This window comes from Manduca sexta, chromosome 27 (assembly GCF_014839805.1).
Source record: "Manduca sexta isolate Smith_Timp_Sample1 chromosome 27, JHU_Msex_v1.0, whole genome shotgun sequence".
Lineage (NCBI taxonomy): Eukaryota > Metazoa > Arthropoda > Insecta > Lepidoptera > Sphingidae > Manduca > Manduca sexta.
In genome coordinates this window covers 1,625,909-1,640,276 of record NC_051141.1, presented here as the reverse complement: position 1 = coordinate 1,640,276, position 14,368 = coordinate 1,625,909, and the positions used below count along the sequence as shown (strand labels likewise).

Here is a 14,368-nt window from a genome sequence, read left to right as displayed (position 1 = left end):
ACGTACTATTTAGCCGAAGATTGTATATTCTCAGCCGTGTGCGTTCACCGTTAGGTTAATTTACTTCTAACAAACAATTCTATTATAAGGAACGCAGACGGAGACAAATTAACGTGGCGTTGATAAATTGATATTGCAAGAGAAGTGGGTTACAGACAAACATAACAGTCGCTCTGCATTGTTACTCGTAATCATTGTGCTAACGGGATTTAGGACACCCCCGGCTTGTCTCACGGGGACTCCGAGTCTCAATTCACAATGAAACCAATAATAACGCTATGTAGTAAGAAATAAGATACAAGTTTCAATATTTGAAAACGTCTACGGGTTCTTTCAAAAATCTTTGGCAGCCACACTATATGAAACAGATTTAGGCTGAGTAGACTTCATTGCCGAACACTTTTAATTAATATTTAATGGAAACTAAAGTGCTTAAACTTTCAAAAGAGTAACTATTAAGCTCGAAGCTGTGTAAAGTATAATTATTAAAAAGTTCGCGGACGAGAGACGAAAGGCGTAACCTGTTTCATTAATGAGCCCCTTTCCAGCATCAAAAAATCGATACACTGCTCATATAGTTAACTTTGAAACTAATCATCTAAGAATTTGCGCATCCATTAACTTTCCGAGAGCTAAACATTAATATCTAGCCCAATATTTTTTAATTACGACCACTATGCAAACCGGGCTCCTTCGTATGCAAAGGCAGCGCGGCAAGGAGGCTGGCGCCTTGCCAGGTCCTCCATTTCGTATTTAAACCCGCCAGTACACAGAGACACACTGTCAGCCCCACAAATGTACCGGATGAGACGAATGCCAACCGCGCTAATACTAAACCTGGGGTCTTTGATGGCTGGACGTGTATTCCTTTATACAGGCTGTTGTTTTCTTCATTAGAACCCTGGCAGTGAGTGTGACGTCACTGTTTCTCTTATTGTCTCGTATGGTTAAACATGTTTGGAGGTAAAAGGTTGCATTTAATATATTTATTGTCTATTAAACGGTACCTACGGTACGAATTTTTGTGTCAATTATTTCGCTTATATAGGAAATGTAAACCAAAATGTTTGTGTTTATGCATTCGGTAGGCATGCACGCTGCAGTTTTGCGGTGATGTTTGCCGGAACAGTCAGTTGAGTGTGAAATAGTTCAATAATATGTTTGTCGATTGGAAAATAAATTTTACATGTACAGTCCGCCACAAAAGTAGATGAACAATAATATGAAATTTCAAATCGTCTTTAAGCTTTTGTGCCCTCGTTTACAATCATTGTTTCTTCGCTAAAACATACTTCAAAGGGATCACGTTATTTAAGATAAAGAAAGAGAATATTTCGATAATTTTGTCGAAATACATGTAAAAACGTTTTGAAGTTTTGAATTTGTTCAGTTACATTTGTGGCTGACTGTACATTAACGTTAATAAGTAAATTTAAGGCGAGCAGTTTTTAAACCAGCTATGACAGGTTTAATATGCCAACCCGAAATTATTGTATTCAAAATGTGCCACCATCTCATTCACTCGTACGCATAAGCCGATTCTTTGAGACTACAGAATTAATGAGAAACCGATAATGAGAGTCGATTAGGGATTAAGGAGTAACTCTTACTATAAGGCTAAAAGTCCATAATCATAATATGCTAAAAATCATTTCGGAATTTAGGATTTTTGCTTCGCATGGTACACAATTTTACGAATTTTCATGCTATCAGAGCCTTATATAACACGCTGGTAAACGTGTGCTCGAGTGTAATGCAAGTATTTGGTCTCCGTACGAGATTAAATACACTTTCATGCTGAAGAAAATACAAAATAAATATGTGGGGTTTTTGTACATGAAACAGTACGGGGTGTATCCATTAACCATTTTACCTCTTAATGTATCAGAATTTATTTGTTTTACTTATGCTTGGGTACAACGATTTATAGTTGGGAGAGATCTTGCGCTTATGTCTTTTCAAAGAGGCAAGATAGAAAACAGCAACTTATTGAAGCTATGGGTTCCGTAAAAGTAGGTGTGGAGAAGAAGGCACCCACAGACAATTGCGGTACTGCGTGCGAACTAAACTGCAAGAACCGCCTATAACGCGGACCGTTCGTACGTATGTTCCCTGAGTGTATTCACAAAGCAATGGCCATGATAAGTTCATATAAAATGTGAGGGTTGTAAGGCGAAATGCTGTTTATTTATACTGTGTTACTACTGCATTAGGTTACCCTGTAATAGTAGAAGTAAAAGAAAATAAATAAATTTTATAGCGTATCGGAGCAAAAAACATAAAAATAATAAAAACCCGAACACCAGAGACTGATTGGTATGAAAATATTTTTGTCGTTATGTGGAAGAAATGTGCGGTTTTGCGGGTCGTAGATAGCTTTGTGTTTAGAATGTGGGGAAAAAACACGATACGACTACATATCGTTTTATTGTGATTGGTTGAGAGACTAATACGTGACTGACGCATTGTACTCTCGACCAATGACAAACATCAAATGTAAACGACATCGACTTATGAGTCGCGTTTTTGGACCATTCTAAGGGGGCTTATCTACTTTAAAAACTTGCGGGAAAAAGACAATGATTAGCCGCACATTCACTGTGTCTTTTTCTAATATAGTCAACATAGTTAGAACCATACTGATCTAACAACTATTGGTAAATGTCGGTCTGTCCGTACGAATAGCTTTTATATACTCTTTTATGTTTAGTTGTGCCTGGTGAAAATAACCAAGATGTCGAAGCGTATTATCAGCTTATTGTATTGATGTTCGGAGCGGCAGCAGGCTAGTGCACACCCTTAGCCCACCCCTGCTATTTATACAGAGCCCACATAACAGTCAGAAAATCGCTTAATTATAAATAAGTTGCGACAGCTTGGGACCTAGACGTGATACGTTGGGAGGAGGGAACGTATCAAATAGCAGAACCCCGCTCTCCCCTGACAATTCAAATGTGAACGAAATCTGCCTATTGCCGTTAGTTATAATTAATATTGTAAACTAGCCGGTGGTAATGTTGTGAATTGATATTTATAAATTGTAAAATCACTAAGGGAAAAAAAAGTCATGATACATACTCTTGTAGTCGTTAAGCCGGGGGAACTTTGTATCCCATTCGAAAAAAAAAAAGGTATCCCCAAAAGAGGTAAAAAAAAGGTGGTGATACGTAGAACGCGAGAGATACCCATCTGTAGTGAGTCCACACTCTATCTGGACTTCTGCTTACCATTATGACTGCGGTCACTTCGCATGCATAAAAGCAATAGATGAACTTTAATACCTATTGCTTTCGTGTTATTTTGTTTGTCTATGTGCGATATGTTGAGTGATTTCTACGTATCTACATTAATTATTTAACTACTTAGTTTACATCTAGCTTCCGAACTCAAAGAATCGAATTTGTTCCCTTGTTGCGTTCATTATAAAGACAAATACTATTAGCCTTGAAAACATACAAAACAAAATTTATATACGAGCAAAAATTAGAATCTAACTTTTTAAGGTCAAAGTCTACAAAAATCTATCTCACCAGAGACATAGGTAACCAAGGATCACAATGCAAACTACCCTCAGTTTGTGTACTTTTAGGTATGGATTGTTAGTTTTCAAAGGGTAGTTACCTAAAACAAAAATTGAAACTTCCGCGATCCGTGCCCCAATAAGGGTCCAGGAGCAACTAGGCCTCAAGGCCTTGGCTCCTACAATAACTTCTGCCCCTCAAATAAAAGAGTGGAGTATACACCAGAACTATATCTACGTAGTGACATTACCTAAACAGCAATAAATTCGTGCGGTAACAAATGATAGGGTAACCAAATATAGAGTGTCATGCTTGTTAATGGCATGTGAGAGTGACACAAACCCGATTATAACGCTCTTTCATTACGATAGTTAAATAGAACGTTTTATCAATTTATCAAACATACAATCGGTTGATCGGGTTACAGGGATATTTTGTCATTGCGTTACTAACTGAAACCACATACTTATTTACTGGAAAATAAACTTTATAATAAATTACACGAACTGTAGATGTAAAAGGTGTGAGTTTCGAACAAAATAGCAATAAAATGGAAATTAAATATCAAACCCCTAAAGCCGCCTACTACTAGAGAATTCTTCGCAGCGGCACCATCATACTTTCAGTCAATAATACACTCACGCACGTATTCGTACTAAACTACAAAATTATCAAATAATCAGAAAAGTAAAACAGGAATTTTTGGCGAAATATTTCTTATTGATTGACGATTTATGGCACAATGCTAGCAGAGGTAAAGATGATTATGTGGTTTCATTTAGTAACGCAATCTCAAAATGATCCTTTAATAGTAGGACATAGAGAAATAGTTGCTATTTCTAATACTATGACATCGTTAAGGAGAGCCAGTCCTGTATACAGCAGCAATATTAAAATAAACACGATTTGTAGATCTTATTATGGAGTGGTATATAACAAACAGACGATACATTCGGGTATTTAAAAAATCTTTAAAAAAACAAAAAAAACATATCACGCTTTTATCTCTAAAGAATTAGGCAGAAGAGCAACTAAGGCACCCAATTTTCACCATATGTTATGTCCCGTGGTGTAATAAGGGCGAGCGGAAATTCGTATATCGGGCACGAATTACAAATTCCAAGATGATACTGGGCAGAAAAACCAAAAATCACTTCGCCGGACCTGGAACTTGAACCTGGGACCTAACCTGAGTGGTGGTCACGCAATATAACTACGCCTCTGAAGCATTAAAAAATTCAATAAATATAATATTCTTTAATTCAAATCTAAAAATATAAATATTGTTACAATAAAAAATATTGTGAGGGTATTTGTGACACTCTTTTGCTATAAAATCACTGAGCGTTTGACAGATCGGTTTGACCGCGCCAAATGGAGAAGACCGCGTTCAGTCTTATCAGATCCAGAGGACGATATAACTCTGGCAATACGTAGAAAGCACGAGCTGCTTAAAAAGCTCAAACACTCAACACGACCGCTGCTCCGTCCTCGCCGTCGAGGACCTCGCCGCGTCCCCCGTCCTCCGACCCTTCTGATAATTCCGGCCCGGGCGCCGATGTAAACATGTTAGACTGTTAGGTCGTTTTTCGCTCCTTTCGCGTTTCCATAATCGCTGATGTCCCCAAAACATCTTCTCTCAGTGGCCGTCCTGAGCCGAGGTCGTGACCATTTAGAGGGTCGCCCTCAGCATGGTCACTTAAGGGCTCGCAGTGCCTAAAGCACGCACCCGCAAGACCGGTGTGTTTGTATAAGCCGGCCCTTGCCAGGCTAACAAACGTAAGTCAGGATCAAAAAAAAAAAAAAAAAAAAAACAGATCGGGGCAGTTGGTCGTGGACAGTCGTAGCGATCGGTTGGATGGTGAATTATTGGCGAAAGATTCTGTAGCCAGTGATAGTTATTTTAATTTTTTAGTCAACTCGCTTCAGTTTCTAACAATATTGTGTAACAGCAAAAAAACTCTCTCAGCTTCGTGGCGTATCGAAGTGGTTGGCTGAACGTAGGTCAAACCCTCCATTGTGAGAAACAAGTTTAACTATTGTCTCCGGATAAATATTTTTACCGTTAACTTCCAAGTCTGCTAATAGAAAATACCACTTCTATTTACGTCTGTTATCTTCTGATATTGAAAGAATTGTGGATTGGTTGTCGCTCTTAAAAGGAATACGAGTTAAGTAAATATCGGATATATTGGCCTTCTAGATACTTTTCAAGGAGAAGAATACTTTATATATAAAATTAATCTCTATTTCTCTTGGTTATCGCATTATACGTGAACGGATGGAACAATTTCCCTAATGCTTTTTTGTTGAGTTCATTATTTTCAGTAGACCGTTCTTATGATAGGTAAATTAAAGGAGATAAGCTGAACATTAATTTTAGAAAACTTAACGACATTAATTTTACATATTTGTGTAATTGTTTGACATAAATGCCAGATATATACGCACCAGTCAATAAAATGAAGAATGTTGTATATTACAAAGCATTATTGAATAATATACACAATGTTTTTGAATAATTTATTTATTTAAACTCTTTATTGTACATCAAAACCGTAAAGAAAAATAAATATATACAACAGAAATGATAAAATAACAGGAAGTACAAATGGCGGTCTTATCGCTATCGGCGATTTGTTCCAGACAACTTTTATAAATTAATTATACCCATTGGAATTCAATATTCAGTTTAATACAGGACGTCGCGTTGTTTGGGTCAGTTAGTAATGTTATAAAAATATTTTGTACGTCGATGAGAGGTAAAGAAACCCCTCTGATTCTGATCTTTCGCTCATGTAAAAATACAAAATATTTGCTACACACATTTTATCTAAGGGGCGGAATGTAAGTAAAATCCTAATGAAAAGCTAATGTGAGCGAGGTTCACAAGCGACTAAGGGATTATAACCAGTCAATTTTGTGGCGAGCTGTTGACACCCAACTACGAAACGTATATGCACATTGATTAATTCGAGTAAGTAGTTATCTGCTCCATAACGTGTGATAATTGATAGATATTAGACTATCTAATAACAACCAAATTGAACATTTCGTGTAATAAGCAGTGTTATTAAGAATTAAGTGCGATAAGCGAAATGCTGAGTGTATTCCGTGCAATATTCTTAGAAGATTTGTTAGCCATTGAATAAAACTATTTACTTTGCAGCTTTGCAGGCTTCATGGTCACAGAGTGAATTCATTGTGACCATGAAGGCTGCAATCTCTTTGAAACGTTGGGAGAAAATATTAATATAAATAAACGATAGACAGGAATAATGTTAGTAACCATCTAACTTATTTTTTTTAATTATTCTACAATATTTGTCTGTGAATTAAAAGAACAATATGAAAGTGATATGTGTTGATTTTTTTTACTTCCAAATAATTAAGGGAATTATAGAATTCAAATAATAAAGCGCGTTAGGGATATAATATAAATAATAACATCAACCCTGTATTATATAATATATGCTGTCTTACTGTTGGGCACGGGCTTCCTCTACTACTGAGAGGGAATAGGCCTCAGTCCACCACGCTGGCCTAGTGCGGGTTGGTAGACTTCACACACCCTCGAAAATTCCTAATAGAGAATTTCTCAGGTATGCAGGTTTTACTCACGATGTTTTCCTTCCCCGTTAAAGTAAGCGATAATTCACAAAGAACACACATATAATTCTTAGAAAAGCGGACATTCGTGTCGGCAGTCCGTTCCACAACCAACTAGGCTATCGCCGCTTTTCCAAGTAATAATATAAATAGCTGAAAATATTGTTTTTTCTTGCAAGAAACCAACCTAGCGAAAATATAAATACTACATAACAAATGAAAGTATCGTAAGAAATGTACAGTTTCTAAACTTAGGCCATCATTTTAAGCATATTTTAACGTTGCGAGACTCTACTATAAGTCATGAATTATAAACTCTAACCCACACACATAAGACTTATCGACTAGCCCAGTGAATTTAATGCGCCTATACATACAAACCATGTACTATTGATTTCGCCGTTAAATATGGCCTGTCATTATCACGGTCAAAGTGATTGCAAAATCGGTGAATGACGTTAAGAGGCGTTCACTGACAGTACACGTCGTAATAACACTCTAATGAGATAAATGGCATTTTTTTTCCACTGCTACTACGTATTATATTATTGAATTTAAACTCACTTGGTAACGGATATAAAAAGTATACCATCTACGACATTGCCCACAGCAACTTCAATATCTATATATATAAAAATGAATTGCTGTTCGTTAGTCTCGCTAAAACTCGAGAACGGCTGAACGGATTTATCTTATCTTGGTCTTGAATTATTCGTGGAGGTCTAGGGAAGGTTTAAAAGGTGAGAAAAATTCGAATAATTGCCGGGAAAATCCTCAAAACAGCATTTTTATATTTCCCATACAAACGTTTTCTAACTAATGCGTAGAGTCAATTTGAGCTTTATTGCTATTGTATAAAGTTCACTGTTGTCTAAGCAATGTAGGTGTGTTCCTAACATCAAAGCAGTGTGCGTTGGAGCACAGAATATAATAATGTAATGTCGCGTTCTGAAACTCAACAAAAGTGATATCGCGGACCCGACTAAATTGAACAGTCACAAAATTTAATATATCATTAGTTATTTGGTTGGCTTCACGATATTATTTCTTTTGTTTTACTTTAAAATGCATGTTTTCGTTATGGACAATTTTTGAGCTACTTTTGCATATCTATACTTATAATAAATCTGTAGAGAGGTCAATTCTGTACATGAAATATATTTCCAAAATAACTGGGGGTGATTAGGGATCGATACTGATGCCAAAATGCAATTAGTAAAATTTTTGTCTGTCTGTCTGTATAACCGTTATAGAAACAAAAACTACTCGACGGATTTTAACTTTACTTGGTACAATTATTTTTCATACTCCTGAGCTGGTTATAGTATACTTTTCATCACGCTACAATTAAAGCTAAAAGGAGCATAGCAGTGATGGAAAATGTTGGGAAAACGGGAGAAGTTACTCCATTTTTTGGAGCTTCCGTCATTTCGTGTGCAACCTTAATGGTTAAAAGTTCCTTCGATTTCACCAGGATCCCATCATCAGACCCTGACCGGACAATGGGACCACCTGCATACCACCATAAATTAAAAAAACATCCCGACAAATTGAGCACCTTCTCCATTTTTGAAACCCGAAATCCACGCGGGCGAAGCTGCGGGCGGAAGCTAGTATTACATATAATAAAATAAAACAAAAGCTAATCAGAGTACCAAGTTCTTTGATCTCATTCAGCACGTTCCATCGTTCTGTTTTTTCCTTTCACTGGATAGCATCGCGCTTTGTTTTGATTTGTAGAGGTATGAAAGCAGTGTAGATTTTAGGAATCAGGGTTTAACATTTAAAGCTACATAGCAAGCGCGATGCTTTGCAATTCAACGAGCTTTATAGCGTTGATTCCAATTTACCGTCTTGGCTATTGGCAAACTAGCTCGTGGTTAGCTACTTATATAAGTAAATACTCTGCGGATAAATTTATTTTACGTCCAATCACGTCTCATCAATAAGCGTCACCCTAAAAACAACGTGTAATGACGTCTTTATCAAATATATTAAAATGAACACCAAGCGTCGATTACATTTAAATAAATTAAATACCTTCACAGTGATCGGTCGCGGCGAATACGGTAATTAATGTACCGGTGATGAGACAGTAAATATCGAAACATTTTGTACGATTGGAATTCGTGTTTTCAATAGTGGATTTTGGCAAGGAATTAATATACGCAAAGCGAGTGAGGGAATGTTTTTGGGTATCGGTTAGGAGGAGATACCTGGGAAGGAAGTGTGTGGGAAGGATAAGGAAAAGTCTTAGGCCTAAATGTGAATCGGCAACCATGAGGTATATAAGAGAGACAGAGAGTACAAGAATTGCCAACATTGCCAAAATGAAGGGATTAATGGGCGATTTTATTAGGGACTAGCACACGGCTCTGCTTGCGAGATGGTTCCTCCCTAATATATACTCATTATTACTAGACCCACAACGAAGCCGCATTCTAGTATATATATTTTTTTTACTTTTCAAAAGACTTGCTTACAATTTTATATTCTTATAGCTCAAGCAATCAAACAAATTAATAACACACACGAATTTTATTTATTATGGATTTTATGTATTCACGATTTTAACATATACTATATATTACTCAAAGATATACTCGATATACATACCATTACTCACCCACTGACTCATCAATGGCTGGGCTGAAACCTAGAAGCATGACAATATTGTCACATCAATAACATAAAAATAAAATGGAAATGGAGTTTTGCAAATGTCTGACCTTCTTACAACAATGCAAAGAGATACAACATCCAGGATTCTGTGTCAAGTTGCTCATTTAAATTCATAATGAACAAGAAAGCTTGACATTGTCGACTTTAATTGTATTTCACGGACCCCTGCATATTTTAGTTGATAATCGCACAAAATATGGAACAGTTGCATCGTCTTATAGTAGGTAGCGTTGATAGAAATTTACTTAGAATTTAATGAGATTTAATTATTTAATAACTTATGCTCATGACTCTGCGCGCAAATAAGAGTTTCGACAAAAATGTTCTACAGAATTCATAAAATATGTCGGTTCATACAAAAAGATTTTTCATCATTACAGCTATGTTATAGTAGATAACTTTGGTAAAAAATTACTTAGATCTTAATGAGTTTTAATAATTTAATAACGTGCTCATAAGTCTACACGCGCAAATAATCGTTTCAACAAAAAATGTTCTACAGCACTCAGAATATGTCGGTTCATATTAAAAGAATTTTCATCATTACGGCTATACTTGGTGTCCAAACAAAAAAACGTCAACCTTATATTAGTACAACATTAAAAACAAAACAGTTATCAACACATTTCGTGTGCAAACATACGGCGTGAAAACAAACATTTACAACTCGATGTTTGCTGTGCCCGGTACATAAACGTACGTGACACTATAGCCCGCAATAATTATGTCAACATTAGTGTTTCGGAAATTGCAGATTATGAGACAGAGTACAAATGGATCAGTTTATTTAAACAACTTAAAGCGAAACGAGCAAACCAGTGTGATAGTAAAAGACACGACTGTGAGTAAATCTATAGGGATTCATTTATATATATATATATATATATATATATATATATATATATATATATATATATATATATATATATATATATATATATATATATAAAGGAATCCCTATTTCCCTTGGTCACGCCATTACGCGTGAACGGCTGGACCGATTTCACAAATTTTTTTTGTTGTGTTTGTTATTGTCAGGAGAAGGTTCTTATGGAAGAAAAAATTCAAAAAATTGCGCGGAAAATTTCAGAAACCTTAACAAAAATATTTATTTATATAACTGTCAATTGTTTGAAATAACTGTCAGCGATTGATAGGATGCGCGCTGCAAATTCATAGTTAAGGCGGGACAACGTCTGTCGGGTCAACTAGTATTAGATATAATCTGGAAATTTTAATTACGAAACTGCGCGGTATTTCATTGCGCTCGTCACTCTAAGACAAGATATTAAATCTCATAATACCCAGTAATTATCCTGGCTACAATATCCTTCAAACCAGCAACAGTGCTGAGTGCTCCCTTTTGCTTGGCAGAATAGACATTGTGGTGGTACCAGTGTATACTGAACGACATAATTAACAGACGCTACTACCAACCACCTCGAGGCAAATTTCCGCGCGGATTATTCATTCAATCTTGTTTATTTATTATCGGCAAAATTCAAGCCTAGGGCTCTCTACGTGTGCTATTTAATATCCTCAATTAGCGGTATTGTTTAACCTGTCACTAACCGTAAACGTGCTTATACCGCGCTATAATGGTTCGTTATGAACAAATTATAATACCTAGTTAAATTTGGGCTGTTTATCTACAGCTAGATTAATAAATTTCATTGGGTTGCAAATTATAATGGAAATTGCAAATCTGTGCCTAACCGGTTGGGAATGAGAAGCTAGTTCGCTCTGAGGTATATTGTGATTACGAATTGCTTGTGTCAAACATATGACGTAGTTTCTCCTAAATATATGTAGGCGGGTGACCGTTCGTCTAGGGTAAGACGATTGTCGCTTCTTCAATTACTTGTTGCTTCGGACATTCTTCCACGTGCTTTCTTTCTTCCTCCCAATTGATAATTATAGCAGTAAAAAGGAATCTTGGAATTATTAACTACAACGATTAAAGCGATCTAACTCTGAAATAGCAACATGTCTAAACACAACCCATTTAGCCTATTCCCGATTCCGCTACTAAGGTCTCTAATGTACTCATATTTCATCTGACGAGAGTCTAGAGATCACTGCTATGAGGCTATTTATCGTGCAAAAATGAGGACATTTATCGTAATTATATTTAATTGGAGCAAATTATGGATGTAAATATGAAATTGCCGACAGATGAAAAACTCTTAACAAGACATCAGTCGAATTTGGTTCAATTATTACCGACCAATTGCGTTCATCAAGATGTCGCGTCGAACAGACATTAATAGAAATTAATTCCACATTTGATGAATTTAATTAAATGGGCATTGCCGTGTAACAGTTTAAGATAGAAACCACACGGTGCGTAACGTCCGCGCGGCCAGAGCGACCCATTTTCTCATACAACATTTCGTGAATGGATGTTTATTTGTCCTGGTATATCAAAGAGTTGAGTGCTATAAAAATTCTAGCTAGTTGATACCACTTAATACACACTTACCCGTCAGGCAATTAATCTGCTCACCTCTTCTTTCCATAAATAATATAATATTTTTAATATCATCTACCATACTGGTACTTTTGAGAGGAGGCAAGAACACAAGAACACAAAGTGCTAAGTAGACCTGTCGTTGCAGAAAACCGCGCGTTCGCCGCACCGTGTGGACTCGCCCATGCATCGCTTATTATTATCGTCGATAAATTAATTACGCGCATCCGATGCAATCGAAAACCGTATTAATCCCATTGTGTGATTAAGTGGAACTTAAACACGCCTGAAAGCATTTCAAAGGGCGTCAAATATTTGGCAATAAACGGAATACACGGATTATTATAGTAAAATGAAATGGAGTGAATTAAGTTATTATATCACGTCGAATGGAATAGAATAAATTGTATTGTTTTAAATATTTAATAGCGGTAAAGGTTTAATGTTTTCTGGGAAATTTACGTATATATTTTTTTTTATTTATTTTCAACATATATTAAGGAGCCGAATTCATACTACAGGACACAATTTTATGTTATGATCGCTTGCAATTATGACATTATATAGCGCATGTATGTACATTAAGGTTGTATATTAAGGTATTGTATATTAAGGTCATTAGATTGTTTTAACGCGTTGATTTCTGGAACTTCTACAAAGATTTTGAATAGATACATTATTAAATAGGGATTTTTAGTGTTTTGGTTTCGGACGAAGCAAAATTCTGTTGTATAAGATATACCTATATTTTGTAATGCTCTACCGGAGCTCAACATAAACTATAGAACAATAAGATATAAACTATCTATCTCTAAGCATCTATCAAACAATTCAGTGTATGTGAACGATATCACTACTAGATATTAGATTCAAAGAGCGCCTTAACAATAGGCCAGACGGTCGACTCGCTAAATCTCTAGTAAATTAATATATACGTATACCAGGTTTTTCTAGAATTCTATTCGAATTTGAATTCATTGGTGTATAATTATAATTTGTATGTCAAATATTGGAACTCAAATAGTGTGTTTTACAGTTACCCCCTGTCTGATTTTAGGGATTTATTTTTATTTATCAGGTTTTCTTAACTTTTTATAATTAAGTTTACATTACCGTATAAATAGAGAAAAATATTTACGGTAAGTATTAAGATTTCCTGCAAAAATCCTGTGTAAATTATAAAAAAATACACGAGAAAACGCCACGTTTCTTAACAAGCAACATAGCTACTTTTCTAAAAGTTGCAAGCATAACGAAGAGACACCTAATAAAAAGATAGGAATAAGGATATAATTATAATCTGCTTGGGACACAGAAGCGTCCCAAACACGTGCGACGTTTCCACCTTGTTACCTCCAAAGACATCAGGCGCCAAATTACAGACGCGATGCATAAGTATTCTAAACAATATTCTTATGAAACGTGAACAATGATGCAAGGTTACAAAACGTATCTACTTTTTAAGATATCCAGAATCCTGACACTCAAACCATGACTTATATTTTTTATCGGTACATAATTAACTAACATTTTGTGTTTCAAACAGATCCTTACGAATTTCTTATATTGTGATCAATTAAATATTGATTAATAACAATTATATCTTCTCTTCTTCTTTATCGCAATCTCATATAGAGATGATGGAACAAATTTTAGAAGAATCATGCAAAAAATGGCTAAGTTTTCACAACCATCAGCCTGTCTGGCGTCAACTAATGTTAAAGTAAATTGTAAAAGTATGTTAATTATGCCTTTCTTTCCATTGCGGTTTTAGACAAGTTATTCCCAGGATTCGCCCCCTAGGCTCGGGGACAAATGCGTGTTCTCCATCTTAGCTTACAGGAGTTACAATGCACTAGAGCATTGATTCCCAAGGTGGTCCAGGAGGACTTCCAGGGTTCCACGGGAGACTTCACTGGGTCTACGTTGGCGTGACCAAAAAATGGGGGTTTACAATCCGTAAGCGGGCCACGAAAATTTATCGGGTTTGATAGTATAGAACTAAAATGTTAGTTCGACTACTACTAGTTCGACATGAGTACGGCTGGGCGGTAGTGGTAATGCACTTTCTCCGGGAAACCAAAAG

General features: G+C 36.0%; 1 protein-coding gene across 1 annotated transcript in view; it reads left to right on the top strand.

The window, feature by feature from the left end:
• Positions 1-14,368, top strand: part of LOC115454998 — a 186,918-nt gene that overhangs the window by 117,182 nt on the left and 55,368 nt on the right. The gene's annotated exons all lie outside the window — the stretch shown is intronic.